The sequence below is a fragment of the Miscanthus floridulus genome, chromosome 4 (assembly GCF_019320115.1).
Source record: "Miscanthus floridulus cultivar M001 chromosome 4, ASM1932011v1, whole genome shotgun sequence".
Classification (NCBI taxonomy): domain Eukaryota; kingdom Viridiplantae; phylum Streptophyta; class Magnoliopsida; order Poales; family Poaceae; genus Miscanthus; species Miscanthus floridulus.
Window position 1 is genome coordinate 37583339 of NC_089583.1, and position 15433 is coordinate 37598771.

Genomic DNA, 15433 nt, shown 5'->3' on the forward strand with positions numbered 1-15433 from the left:
CTTCACCTCCACCACGTCCTCTAAGTCCTTCATGACCCTCTCTAATGTTCCTAAGCAAGATAACATCATTAGGTAGTAGTCTATTCTTAAAAGTATAAAAAGGATTGCTTAAGAACGAGCTCACCTCTAAATTGAGTTGACGCATTCGAGCCCGAGTCATTGGACCTTGCATGACGGTTGGAGGATCAGCGGATACATCCGAAGGAGTGATGTCCTCATCATCCTCCCCCTCTTGAAATGGAGTCATCCTCGACTCAAGCTCATCTTCTTCTCCCAAATAAGGTTTCAAATCTACAATGTTAAAGGTGGGACTAATCCCGAACTCAGGTGGCAACTCAAGTTTGTAGGCATTATCATTTATTTTCTCAATTATCTTATAAGGACCAGCTGCTCTTGGCATTAATTTAGACTTACGCAGCTCAAGAAATTTATCTTTTCTCAAATGTAACCAAACCAAATCACCCGGTTCAAGTTTAATCTCTTTTCTACCTTTACTACCAACAATTCTATACTTTTCATTCATACTTTCAATATTTGCTTTAGTTGTTTCGTGCAACTTACGAATAAAATCAGCACGCTCTCTAGCATCACTAAGTATTCTCTCAGTGGTAGGTAAAGTCAAAAGATAAATAGGAGCATGGGGGTTAAAACCATACACTACCTGAAAAGGACTTACCTTGGTGGTGGAATGTTCCGCCCTGTTATATGCAAACTCCACATGCGGCAAACACTCTTCCCACATCTTCAAATTGCGCTTCAAAATTGCTCTCAATATGGTGGACAATGTTCGATTCACAACCTCAGTTTGCCCATTAGTTTGGGGATGACATGTTGTAGAAAACAGCAGCTTGGTCCCCAATTTATTCCACAACGTGCGCCAAAAATGACTCAAGAATTTTGCGTTGCGATCTGAAACAATAGTAAAAGGCATACCATGCAAGCGAATGATTTCTTGAAAGAAAAGGTCAGCAATATGAACAACATCGTCGCTCTTATGACAAGGAATAAAATGTGCCATCTTAGAAAAATGATCAACCGCCACAAAAAATGTTATCCCTCTCCCTCTTAGTCCTTGGCAAACCCAACACAAAATCTATAGATATATCAGCCCAAGGAGTACAAGGAACAGAAAGAGGCATATACAAACCATGTGGGTTCAACCGCGACTTAGCTTTTTGACATGTGGCACACTAAGCCACGTACCGCTCTACATCTCGCCTCATCCTTGGCCAAAAGAAGTGTGTGGACAACACCTCCTCCGTCTTCTTGGCACCAAAATGTCCCATCAATCCGCCTCCATGTGCCTCCTGCAACAACAAAAGATGAACGGAACCAACTGGAATGCATAGGCGGTTAGCTCTAAACAAAACCCATCATTGATCATAAACTTATTCCATGTACATCCCTCTCTACAATTAAGCAACACATCCTTAAAATCAGGATCAAGCGCATATTGTTCTTTAATTGATTGAAGACCAAAAATCCGACAATCAAGTTGGGACAACAATGTATGTCTTCTATACAAAGCATCAGCAATCACATTATCCTTCCCTTTGTTATGTTTGATAATATAAGGAAAAGATTCAATAAATTCAACCCATTTATCATGCCTACGATTCAGATTAGTTTGAGAGCGAAGATACTTAAGCGATTCATGATCAGAATGAATAACAAATTCTTTAGGCCACAAATAATAACGCCATGTCTCTAAAGAATGAACAAGTGCATACAATTCCTTATCATACGTGGAATAATTAAGAATAGGACCATATAATTTTTCACTAAAGTAAGCAATGGGTTTATCATCTTGCATCAAAACACCTCCAATGCCAACTCCACTAGCATCACATTCTAGCTCAAAAGTCTTACCAAAGTTTGGAAGTTGCAGCAATGGTGCATGTGTAAGCTTGTCCTTCAAAGTGTCAAAGGACTCCTCATGTGCCTTTCCCCAATGGAACACCACTCCTTTCTTCGTCAACTCATGCAACGGGGCAGCAATTGTGCTGAAATCTTTGACGAAGCGGCGGTAGAATCCTGCAAGACCAAGAAAAGTCCTCACCTGTGTGACAGTTTGGGGAACCGACCAGCTCTTTATGGCTTCAATTTTAATCTCATCCACCTCAATTCCCTGTGGAGTTACAACATAGCCAAGAAAAGAGACTCGATCCGTGCAAAAGATGCACTTCTCAAGGTTACCAAATAAACGTGCATCACGTAAAGCATTAAAAACAGCACGTAAGTGATCCATATGTTCATCAAAAGACTTGTCGTAAATCAATATATCATCAAAGTAAACTACCACAAAATGACCAATAAAAGCTCTTAAAACCTCATTCATTAAGCGCATGAAAGTGCTAGGTGCATTTGTCAAACCAAAAGGCATAACTAACCACTCATACAACCCGAATTTGGTTTTAAACGTAGTTTTCCATTCATCTCCAAGTTTCATTATAATCTGGTCGTAGCCACTTCGCAAGTCAATCTTAGTGAAAATTATAGAACCACACAACTCATCAAGCATATCATCTAGCATAGGAATAGGATGATGATACCGAATAGTAATATTATTGATGGCTCTACAATCAACACACATACGCCAAGTTCCATCTTTTTTAGAAACCAAAAGTACAGGAACGACACAAGGACTAAGGCTTTCACATACATACCCGTGGTCCAAAAGGTCTTGGCCTTGCCACTGAATTTCCTTAGTCTCCTCGGGATTGGTTCGATAGGCAGCACGGTTGGGCAAGGTTGCTCCCGGAATTAAATCAATTTGATGCTCTATTCCTCTCATAGGTGGTAGCCCTAGGGGTATCTTAGCTGGAAAAATGTCCTCATACTCCTGCAAAAGGTTAGTGATAGCAGGAGGCACCGAGCTAACAATATCATCAAGCAAAAACATAGCTCGTTTGCATACCAAAGCATAGCAAATATTATCATCAGAAATTTCAGTAAAGCCACATTTTGTTGCAAGCATAACACCACCCTTCAATTTAATTCCCTCATCCTTAGAAATAGATGTAGACTTATCCTTTTTAGGTGGGAAAATAGAATTAGCAACTTACTGATTTTCAGATTGGACATCATTCAAACTAGCAGCGCGTTCTCTATCAGCTTGTACAATTTGAGCAGGGGTCAAATGTACCAAAGTAATTTTCTTTCCTTTATGCACAAAAGTGTATGTATTACTTCTACCATGGTGTGTAGCATCATTGTCATGTTCCCAAGGACTACCCAATAAGAGTGAACAAGCTTGCATAGGTACCACATCACAATCAATAGAATCAACATAAGAACCAATAGAAAATGATACTCTGCAAGTTTGTGTTACCTTTGCTTTACGTGAATCATTTATCCACTGAATATGGTATGGACGTGGGTGTGGGCGTGTGGTCAAGCTAAGCTTCTGGACCAAATCAGAACTCACCAGATTGTTGCAGCTACCTCCATTAATAATGACTCGTGCGCGACGGTCGCTGATGACAAATCTAGAACAAGTTATGGTGTTGTAGCTTCTCAGGTTGCTAGACTTGTGAGCTGAGCACCCACTGTACAATGATGCTCCTATAGGCTACTGTGGCCTCGTCACCAAGGACTTTGCCAACCTCCTCATCTGCATCTTGGTCTTCTTCATCCTCAATGTTAGAAGTGCTGATGTAACCATCTTCTGTAGCAATATATGCCCGCTGACTTGGACAGTCCTTCTACACATGGCCAATGCCATGGCAACAGTGGCACTGAATGCCCGAAGTGCGTTCCGTTGATGCAACGGATGAGGCACTCTTGGTAGGCACTTGCAAAGAATTTTTACCTGAATCTGAAGGTCATGTGGGAGGTGCCTTAGGTGTAGTGGAAACTCTAGAGGCTGTTGGTCGCTTACTCGCTGGTGGAGGCACTCGAAAAGTGGTTGGCTTGGTCAGCCCCGAAGATGGCGCCGAGCGTGGCGTGTATGTGGTGCTGACCTTGCTCTTGCTCTGCTGTTCACGCCTCTGCAATTCTTTTTCTGCAAGCATAGCAAACTGAAACAACTGGTTGACAATGTTAAATTCTTTATAATCAACAATGTCCTGAATCTCATGCCTCAAACCCAAATAAAAATGACAAATAACATCTTTGTTCCCCTCCACAATACTACAGTGCATCAATCCCTTTTGGAGCTCACTATAGTAATCCTATACAGATTTATCTCTTTGTTCTAATTGCATTAATTTCTTACGCAAATCTCTATGATAAGAAGGAGGAACAAAGCGATCACGCATAGCTACCTTAAGTTCTTCCCACATACCAGGTAAAGTATCCTGTGCAACTAGCCCATTCCACCAAATAATAGCAAAATCCTTAAACTCACTAGTAGCTTGTCGAACTCTATGATGCTCAGGCACAAGGTGGGCACTAAACTTTTGTTCTACCGTCATCTCCCAATCAAGATATACCTCAGCATCATAATGACCCAAAAAGATGGTATTGTGAACTTAATCTTAGCATAAGGATCATCGGGTACACGGTGATTATTACCTTGATGGTGGTGGACACCACCCATACCTGTCGTGTTGCGGCAAAGACATCGTCGTAATCTTGCTTGTCGGAAGGCTGCTCGATCTATGTTCCCAACGGCATCATGCACCGTGTCTTCTAGCAAGAGACCATCGGTGTTGCTGTCGGAGACATCATTATTGTTGACCGCCACCAAGGTTTCCAACTCAGTAACCTTGTCGGTTAGCGTGGAAATTCGTTTGTCCAATCTCTCTATGATGTTGCCAATGTTGAGTTCAATGAGTGCGTCAGTGACGGCCTTTCTAACGGCCTCATTCATCCTTTTTTGGGCATCCTCTACAACAGCATGTAGTTTCTCTTGGCTGACACACTTGTTGAAACCCTTAGGATTGTTATCTCCAGTCTAATCACCTCCTGCCATTGTAAACACAAAAAATAGGAACAAACGGTAAAAGTTATCCCTAACAAATGACTATGTGGTTGCAGTGGTGTCACTTTTCACAGCAAATAGAAGCGTCTTACCAAGCTCTTATAAAGTTCTTACCAACGCAAGCAGTGGGCGGTACAACCGGCAGCTGGTTTGTGATACCTATGAGGCAGTGGTACCGAGATTGCAAGGCCCTTTTTCTGTACTGATCTGAAGAGTTTGTGGAGCTTGGAAGGTACACAAAGAGTAATATGTATATCTGGCACACAAGTCAGTAACAGAAAGTAATGCTGAATTATAGTCCAAAGTACTTGTTCTCATTGCTGGTCTAAAATGTTCCAAGTACCAGGTGTGTGATAAAAGTATGGTGGATAGCAAGATGACAAGTGTGTGAAAAACAAGTATGATGGATGAAAACAGTAACACAAACAGGGAACCAGACAGCACATGCAAACACAGCTCACTTTGGTCTTCTCTATGTGCTTCTCTAGATATTGTTCCTCTTTTGCTCCTCTCTTTTTTTCTATTTTTTGAGCTATCGTTGTTTTTTTTTGGAAATTTTGACTTTTTTCTTTTATTTTTTTGATATTTTTCCTTTACTTAGGAGCACAAAAGAAGTAACCACAACAAATATGAGCTTAAAGAAGTGAAAGACGTGGCCTGTGAAAATTTCAGAAAACTTGCTCAAAATCGACACAAACCTTGTGACCACGAAAAGAGGATCTTGTGACCACTTTTTGACCAATTTAAAAATTTCTGACCTTGTCAACGCTAGGGATGGACAGATCTAAAATTTTTTTCTAATCGATTTTGATATATGGAACGTCGAAATCGGAGTTCATATGCGAAAACTAGACCAGTTTTAAGAATTGACTTCGAATTAGAGAACAAAACGGGAACAATGTGCGCAAAATTAGTCACAGCAGCAAAGATTTGATGGAAACGATGGGGGAAAGCACACGAACTAGACTCTAACACAACCTAACCAGCAACAAGACCTCGACCAGGACATAAACTCAACATGATGGACTCTGAAACCGAAATATGCAAAGGCTATGGCGCGAAAGGTTCTAGGATAGGGGAAACAATATGGCACTGGACTATGGGACGAAAGCGAAACACTCAAAACTAGGGGATAAAAGTGAACCTGTTGGTATACCTTAGCTCTAATTACCACTTAATGGAAACGGGGATCCCGATCTTCCGTCAGGTGGTGGTAACTATCGTTGTGGTGGAGAATGACACACTGATCCAACTTCAGATCAAAAGATCGAACTCTACAATCTTAGCACCACAGCTCCTCTAGTTATCAACCGAGTCACAGACCAGGTTGACCTCGCCAAGAAGGCTAATCCCTATCTGCACAACAAAGAACACAAGCAAGAACAAGAAAGAACGCAACCAAATTGTAGATGAATAATTAATCTCACGAAGTTAGGGTCTCACAAACTGATGAACGGCGAAACTGTTATTGACAGATTAATCTAAGCAAAACCCAAAACCTAATGATGGCAGCAGCGTATGATTATAAAGGTCTTAGGGTCATCGCCTACCCTGGACGCGCCCCCTAATAGGCCCAAACATGATACATGGTCCAACAGACCAAAAGACGGTGCCACAGCACCCTGATAGATTCTGGACGCTGACTTGTTTTGATGATTCCTATTGATTCTGAAGAGATTTTGACGTAATACCACTTGGATTGGCTTCCTTATCAAATTAGCTTTCCATCCATATGTGGATCGTCGAAAACGGAGTCCGGATGTGACCTGGATGACCAGTTTAAGGCAGACTGGTCCTGAAGGCTGAGGCAGACTCGAAATCATGTTAGACCGGGCCTCCTATTCCTGTTGGACGTCTTTGCTGGTCATCTTTGCCTCCACCACATCCTCCAAGTCCTTCATGACCCTCTCCAATGTTTCTAAGCAAGATAACATCATTAGGTAGTAGTCTATTCTCAAAAGTATAAAAAGGATCGCTTAAGAACAAGCTCACCTCTAAATTGAGTTGACGCATTCGAGCCCGGTCATTGGACCTTGCATGACGGTTGGACAATCAGCGGGTACATCCAAAGGAGTGATGTCCTCATCAACTTCCTTCGGTTGCTCATAAGTGGTATAACTATTGAAATAACAGCGTACCTTTTCTCCAAGGAATTGAAAGTGGATTTGTGTAGATCCAACGTAGATGATCGCGTTGGTAGTGTTGAGGAACGGTCTTCCAAGAATGATGGGTGTATTTTCTTCTTCTTCTCCCATGTCTAGAACCATGAAGTTGGCAAGGGCATTGTGATCATGTATCCTTACCATGACATCTTTTGCTATTCCCTCTAGAAATCAGATTGATTGGTCCGCCATCTGCAATTGCATATATGTAGGGAACAAAGGTTCATCACCAAATAAGTATTCATACGTTACCTTGGACATTATGTTGACACCCGACCTAATGTCATAGGTCTTGTGGAAGATTCTTTGTCCAATGGTACACTCGATCGTTGGTACACCTAGGTCATCCTTCTTAGCAAGGAATGGTGAAGCGAGGAGGTGGTCGTACTCCGATCGAAGTGTGTTGATCATGTTGACCGATTCTTCTTGAGGTTGCCTAGCCTTGTTCTTCCTCCTTCTCCTGTTATTCTTCTTCTTGGTCACTATTGTCTCTTCGGGTAGGTATGTCGTTTGTGGATGTCCAGGAGATTGCAGGATGCGGTTCTTAAAAGAAAACTTCTCCTTTCTATCATTGATTGTGAAGCAGATCTTGGCACTGTCCACATAGATAATGGCTTTAGCGATGCTTAGGAAAGGTTGGCCCAAAATAATGGGTGCCCTTATATCTCCACCTGTTTTTAGAACCACAAAGTCTACAGGAACATAAGATTGTCCACAGTGGCATCTTCACGAACTCCCTTGGGGTAGCAGAGTGACTGATCTACAAGCTACAAATGCATATTTGTGTACAACAAAGTATCTCCATTAATTTGATCATAAATTACCTTAGGCATGATGTTGACACTTGCTCCAAAATTATAGATAGCTTCTAGGAAAATGTGAGGTCCAATGCCGATGGGGGTGATAGGTCTTCCTAGATCGCTCTTCTTTTCTAGCAAGGTATAGTCTATCCACCTTTCTGTCAATGATTGTTTGCAGTAGTATGCTGCATTGTGAATATCGACAAGATTTGTAGTTTCTAGATCTTTTGGTTGCCCCAAAATCTTACCTTTGTTGGACGGAGGAACAGCAGCAGCCAGCTGGGCTATTTGTGATTCTATCATTTTATTAAAGCTATGCTGGTTCTTAATGACAGAAGTAAAGCTATCCATTCTATTATTTATGTTCTCGAGAATTTTATCATTGGTAGCTACCTTTCTAGATAATCTCCCCATAAGTTTGGATTGGCCATCAATTAATTCTCTCATGGGTGGTTGATTGAAATTGTTAAAATTATTACCTTTATAGTTACCTTGGTAGTTTGGTCTCTGTTACTGGTTCCATCCTTGATTCTGCTGAGGACGAAAGTAGTTATTGTTATTGACAAAGTTCATCCTCATCGGTCTTAGGGCAGTTGTTCCCTGAATACCCAGTGTTTTCATATACTTCACACGTCACGCGAGAATCATGAATATGCATGACTTCTTGCTTCTCATTGGCTCGATCTTCAACCTTCTTCATTAGCAGGTCTATCTTGGCAGATAGCATGTCTACCTCCTTGAGATGATGCATATGAACATGTTCTTCATTCCAACCTTGATTGGAGGCCATCTTCTCCGCAAGAGCTATTGTAGCTAGTATGGTGAGTGACAGGAATGCACCTCCAGCAGCAGCATCCATAGTCTCACGAGTATTGTTGGTCAACCCATGGTAGAAAGTCTACATGAGTAGCCAATTCTCCATCCCATGATGAGGACATTCCACAATATAATCTTGAAAGCGTTCCCATGCCTTAGGGACAGATTCATCATGTTGTTGCTGAAAGCTTAAAATTCTCCCACGCAGAGCATTGGTCTTGCCTGTGGGAAAAACTTTGCTAGAAAAGTAGTGGAGTAGTTATCCCATGTAGTATGTCTATCCTTGTTGGCGTAGAACCATTGCTTGGCCTTCCCCAAGAGTGAGAATGGGAAGAGACGAAGTAATATGGCATCTTAGGTTACTCTTTTGATGGTGAAAGCGTTATAGATCTCTAGAAAGTATTGGAGATGTGCACTCGCATCTTCATGTGCCTTCCCACAAAACTGGTTTGCTTGCACCATATTGATGAGAGTTGGCTTGAGCTTTAATCTATTATCTCTAATAATAACTATTGGTCATACAGATGGTGGCCGTAGTTGGAGCAGAGAATTCACAGAGAGTCCTGTTAGCCATGGTTTCAAATTTAGGTGTTAAGCTTCATCTTATATGGTTGTCTTCCGACTTTAAAACTGGAACTTTCTTGAGTTTAGCTCTAGTTCTCCTGATTAAAACTTCTAGATCTTCAATGTAGTTTGTCAGAAGATCAAAACCAGTCATATATTACCCTGCATAAGATACATAAGTAGATAAAACAAGGGTAAGCCTGTTTGAGTAGAGGTCAATGGTTATCTTCAATCACATCAATAAGTATAACTTTATCAATACTTCTTTTGCCTAGCTACCTTCCCCGGCAATGGCTCCAAAAATGCTTGTTGGTATTTATTAACGTGTCACTTACTTTAAGTAGCCACCTATTATAAACTTATATCTCCTAACATTACTTTACTAGGTTGTCATCCCTAGTGATGATGCCAGAGATGCTTGTTGGTACTACTCAGCATTACTATTAGAATAATACTAAGTAGTTCTTTATCATTTTATGTGACTAGAAAGAATATATAAATATATGAATGAAATGGATCAGTAAGCGCATAGATAATATACTATTGTAGCACTTTACCCGAGAGTATTCGAGGTATCGTTATTTATATTTTTTACCATAAGGAAGGTCTAGCATGGACATGTATTGATAACTTATACTATTGAAGGAGAAATAAACTATAACCAATGTTCTATTCATAACAGGGGTAAGTCATAGGATAAGATATATATATATATGATAAGTATTGATCAATAATAATGATAAATCACTCAGAGTACTCCTTTCTATGGCATTAGCATGGTCAGGTAGAATATTAGAGGAATAATTCCTAAGTTATTCTTAATTACAAGTCAAAGCATAAATTGATTAGTGCAATTATACCTAATAGTCATTGCTAAGATCATCCTTATATCTACACATAAGGGATATTACTAAGGAAGATTAAGAACAGAGCTTGCCCTTCCTTCGTAACTGGACCCTACGTGCGCCTATATTCAGGAAGTGGACTACAAAGGACTCAAGGGGAGTGTCACATCCACGATCTACCACATGACCCAAAATATAGGGTGTATCCATAGGTAAACAATGTATAAGCACCATGCTTACATAATGTTGACCACTCACCCCATGCGCAGTGGAGTGAGTGCTATACGAACTTATGCATGGATATAATGATAAACTAGCTATACTAAGCATATAATCAAAGTAGACGATGAATATTATATCAAAGAACATGAATAAGATGATTACTAATATTGTCATAACAATTGCAACTAGCATATAAAAGTAATGGAGAAACAAAAGAGAGGGGGTATAAAGATTATACCGAATCACGCTCTTGACAAGAGTGGGAATCCAAGCGAAGTCTACTTGCCTCCCTCTAGACCCAGCCTAAATAGCTATGCCCTAGAATATGGTGGAGCTCTGAGGATGATTATGGTTTCTGTCTTCTCAAATGACTTATGCCTTCAGGGGGGCAGGGGCTGATATATATAGGCTGGAGCGTCCAACGTGAGCCCTTGGATCAAACCAACTTAAAGGATGGCGTAGATGCAACCTAGGAGGCAGTGGAGAACCAACATTGCAATGTGAAGGCTGACAGGTGGGCCCAGGGGTGGAGTGGCCTACAGGTGGGGTCGAGCGGCCCCACTTGGTAGCCTCTCGTCCTCCGCTTCGATGTGGAGTCCTCTCGAGTCTTCTGGAACCTTCTGGTGTCCGTTTCGTTGCGGATAAGTGCAATTAAATCTGACAAGTTGGTCCACCTTGACGGTTTTTGGAATAAACCCTGCAAAAAATACAGATTCACCAAAACTCATGGAATTTGTTAGTTTAAACCCCTAAACCTTCATTGGTGATTATATTTATGCCCTTATACATGTTATATTGACGGTTTATAATGGTTGTTAACTACCATCAACAGTATCTAGTTTAATTTTTGAACCAAGAGTGTGCCTTTGTAGATACTGGATATTTTGTTGGACTAACCTCTACAGGAAACTCTCAATTTAATTTGGGTAAGTCATGAGTAGAATTCAAATTAGAGTTAAAGCATGGCACATCATTTAAAACATGGGATAAAAGTTTTGTGGTAATGTTAAAACTAGCTTTGCTATAGCATAGAAAGATGACCTTAACTCTATGACAACACTACCTTTGCTTTGAATTATTGTATATTCCTTCGGGTATGTGTTGTCCACTAATCCTTTGCAGGGATAAAACAATGAGTGAGGCGGAAGGTCAAACAAGATGACAAGATCAAAGAACAAAAAGATGGCATAACTAAAGGATGAGAAAGAAATGGTGCAATCTAGGAAACAAGAAGCTCATGAACAGCTTAAGCTATGAGGCTAGCCAAACAAGGAAAACTTCAAACAAAAAGGGAAGGAGCATCACGAGTCATCTACTCTTCGTCACATGGTGTCATCACGCTCCAATGATGAAGCTAACATCCTAAGGTAAATGGTCATTGTTTAAAAAAAGGGGGGGCTTTTCCTTGATTATGGTATGCACATAAATAAGAAACAAACATGTTTACAACTTACTTGATCTAACCTGATTAACTCAACATGTTTAGTTTATTCATAGCACCACTTCCTTGATCTCATAGTCCTAACCAAATGAGTTAAAACATTGCACATCCTATCTCTGAAAGACGACAGTCATAATCATGAAAAAATTGATACATTATGTATATAGACAATCCTTCCATGGGTTAAGCAATTCAACCCTTTTCATCAAATGTCTTCTAAATGCTACATTCATGTTCAACCTTCTAATCTTACCACCAATGTTATAATTGAACAAAGCACATAACATCAACTTCATCTTGTTCAATGTGCCTAAGGATAGAGAAGAATAAATAAAGTTTTGGTTCTGTTGGTGTTTTCCCACCAACAGAGCCCATACGCTTAATCTCTACCTTGTCTTATGAACAGGACACACTTCAAGCAACGTGTGGGGGAAGATCGATTCTCCAATTTCTACAAGTGAAGGTTCTAAACCTGTCAAACTAAAATCAAAACTCAAAAACCAAGACGGTGTTTGGCAGAAGAAGGTGGCATCACCATTAGAGGCGCCACCACAAGAATCCATGTTTTTAGAGCGAACCAAGGTACTCAATCAATGAACTTTACAAGGAGCAGTCTAGTTCGAAGGACTTACAACACCGAACCCTCACCGAAATAGCAAGCTTGGGGGAAGGGCATCCCCCGTGTATCTAGGTAAGTATTTCTTTCCCCTTTGTTTTATCTGGTTTGTTTTAATTATTATGTTAAAAAAGATGCATAACTAAAAAACAAAATAAAAATTTATCTTTGCATTAGTTATCTATAATAATAATGTGTGATCTAGAAATAAAAACAAAATAAAAAGAGTGTGTCTAGCTTTAAGTTTGATTTTTAAGAGCAAAATAAATAAAAGGGACTCTCTAGATAATCTCTTGAATGGAAATGATGAATAGTTGCTCTATTGTAATTCCTTTCAAGTACCTAGTTTTCAGCTTTGAATTCTCTCGAGTTTTGGATAAGATTGTTTTGATATAAAGATTTACTCTGAGATTGAAACTCGTGGATAGCATATGCTTAATCTAAGTCTAGGTAAATAACGGATATGATATGAGAAAGTCTAAGCTGTTGTTTATCTTGTTCCAAGTGGCGCAAAATTCTAGAGATTTACTTTTTGGAAAACACAAAAAAAATGCTATGATGAGTTTTTATATGACAAAGCTTAAATTCCTACCAGACCCATACATGTTATTTAGGCCAAGAAAACTTCCACATATATGCTGCTTATTTTGCATTGAATTTGGTCAAGCTATGTGACCCTTATGAGAGATTTGTCATGCTCTTAAAATCAAGATCACGTACACACCACCCAAATATGCAGTACTCTTACACTAGGGGTAGGTGCAAAAACATGTCTTCCATTTAGATTCACCAAAAAATGTTCTACTCCTACATTGGGTGTGAACATAAAAACATGCTTGTTAGGTTTTTACTCAAAATAAATGCTCCAAATTCTTGTTGATATCTCTCTCAAAGTTTTGTTGCAGAAAAGAAGCATGGGGCTATGCAAAAGTTATTTATCAAAAAATAAAAAAAATGATGAGAAAAAAATGGACACAAAAGTGTCCAAAATATTGAAAACAATAGGTACTTAGATGTCCGTCTAAAAAAAAGATAAATAAGATAGCCCCTGCTCTCTAGAAAATGTTTCCAAGTTTCAAAAGAGATATGTTTTCAAGGAGCAAAGTAGAATTAGGTTAGCCATCATATATCCACACACATGCACATCTTGATTTGATTGTATGACTCAACTCTCTTTGGATCCGTTGTTTGACTTTACAATATATGCATTACAAGTATGCTCTAGCTTTCTCCCTACCTATGAACTCCACATAAAGCCTTAGTAGTAGGAAGAGAAAAAGGCATAACCTCTTTATTGCCTTGGTGAGGATCCACAAATACCACATATATTGAGAGACTTGAGAGTGTCATACAATGAAATCTCTGAGTTTTATTTGAAAACTTATAAAAACTCTAGAACAATGGTGGAACAAAGAACTTGAGACATAGTGCTTGACTTGATCGTTCTGTCTTTCAATTGCTCAAGACCCAAGTGAAGGCTAAGAAGCCCCATGGTTGAAGGTAATATGGGTAAGTTTGAAAGTCAAATCAGTTTATTCTAATCTAGAGGAGATTTTTTGATTGAACGCATGTGTAATTTTGAGACGTGAAAATATTGTAGCAACTCCTGATCTATTGCTGAGTTTAGCTTTGCTTAGGGACTGGCAAAGGATAAGTTTGGGGGAGCTTGTTGACGGTCATTAACAACAATTATAAACCATCAATATATCCTATATATATACTTAATTCCATCACCAAACATAGGTCTAAGGATTTAAACTAATAAATTCTACGAGTTTTGGTGAATCTGTGTTTGCAGGAGGGGGCTGGCCGGCCCCACCACCAGGCTGGCTAACCTATGGGCCCCACATATTAGGCTCTCCTTCGTATGTCGATTTCCCACTACCATTGATCCGAGGGCTCAGAATTGATGGCTCCCCCTATATATAGTAGCCCCTACCCACCTCCCTGAAGCTATTCTAAAACCCTAATTCATATCCTCCTCATCAGGATCAGAGCCAGTAATCAAGAGAAGATTAGTCTCCCATATGATCTAGTCTTGTAATTAGAAATAGTGAGATACAGAGTGAATGAAGAGTTTGGAGATAGTACCGGCCTAAGAGTGTTTTCTTTATGGCTTATACCTTGGCGGATTCAAGTTCTACCTGAGCTTGCGTCTGAGATTTTGCTGGTAATCAACTTCTGATTCAAGTAAGTATCGTATTTATATTGTTCTTCAGGTTTGCGACTCTTTTGAGTGCTTTAATCTATTGGCCATAGGTTAAAGTAGTATTCGTAGTGTAAGTGTGGTGCTTAGACTCGGTTACTCATAGATGTATCCTACATTTCGGATCGGTGGTAGCTCGCGAGGGTGACTCTTATAACCTCATTGAATCCTTTGTAGTCCATCTCCCGTTTGTAGGCCGAGCAGGACCTAATTACTATAGGGAACATACTCTGCTTGTGTTCCCCTTAGTAACATCTCTAGAATTGAACAATAGAAGACATAGCTTACCAACATTAGAACTAAAAGATATTTGTGATCTCCTCTATACTCATGTTATCTTAAGTCTTGTTGCTACTCCTGGTCAAGATAGATTGTAGTTAATCTCACATGTTTTCCTATGGATACGATACTTGAAATACTTCTGGGTGAAACCTACAGTGGTATCCGTACGCTTACAGATTTATCTACGTGCATTAATAAATACCAACAATCCTAATCGTTTATTAGTGTGTTTTATTATGTACCGTAAATCCATCACCGTAGACGTGGATAAACATTTGTGACTGGATAAACATTCGTGACTGTATACAACGCACGAGCATATATCTAATATATAGTTACTAGTATACATTCGTAAGTCGCTGGCAAAGTTTCTGCTCACATGTAAGTACTTGAAGGCGTGGAGAGTATACTGTAACAAATCACTATGTATCAGCATTATTTACCCGAAAAGAAGTTTGTAATCAAACAAGGTTTTCCAAGTAAACCCGCTGAAATTCTGAGCACGTGCAATGATAAAAATGTTAAAAAAAATGTGTCTACTACCATACACGCCGA

General features: G+C 39.7%; 1 non-coding gene across 1 annotated transcript; it reads left to right on the forward strand.

Moving 5' to 3' along the window:
• Positions 1-8806: 8806 nt before the first annotated feature.
• On the forward strand, positions 8807-8915 carry LOC136553046 (small nucleolar RNA R71). Its single transcript, XR_010782951.1, has one exon. It is a non-coding gene; the product is annotated as a small nucleolar RNA R71 (small nucleolar RNA).
• The last annotated feature ends 6518 nt before the right edge of the window (positions 8916-15433 follow it).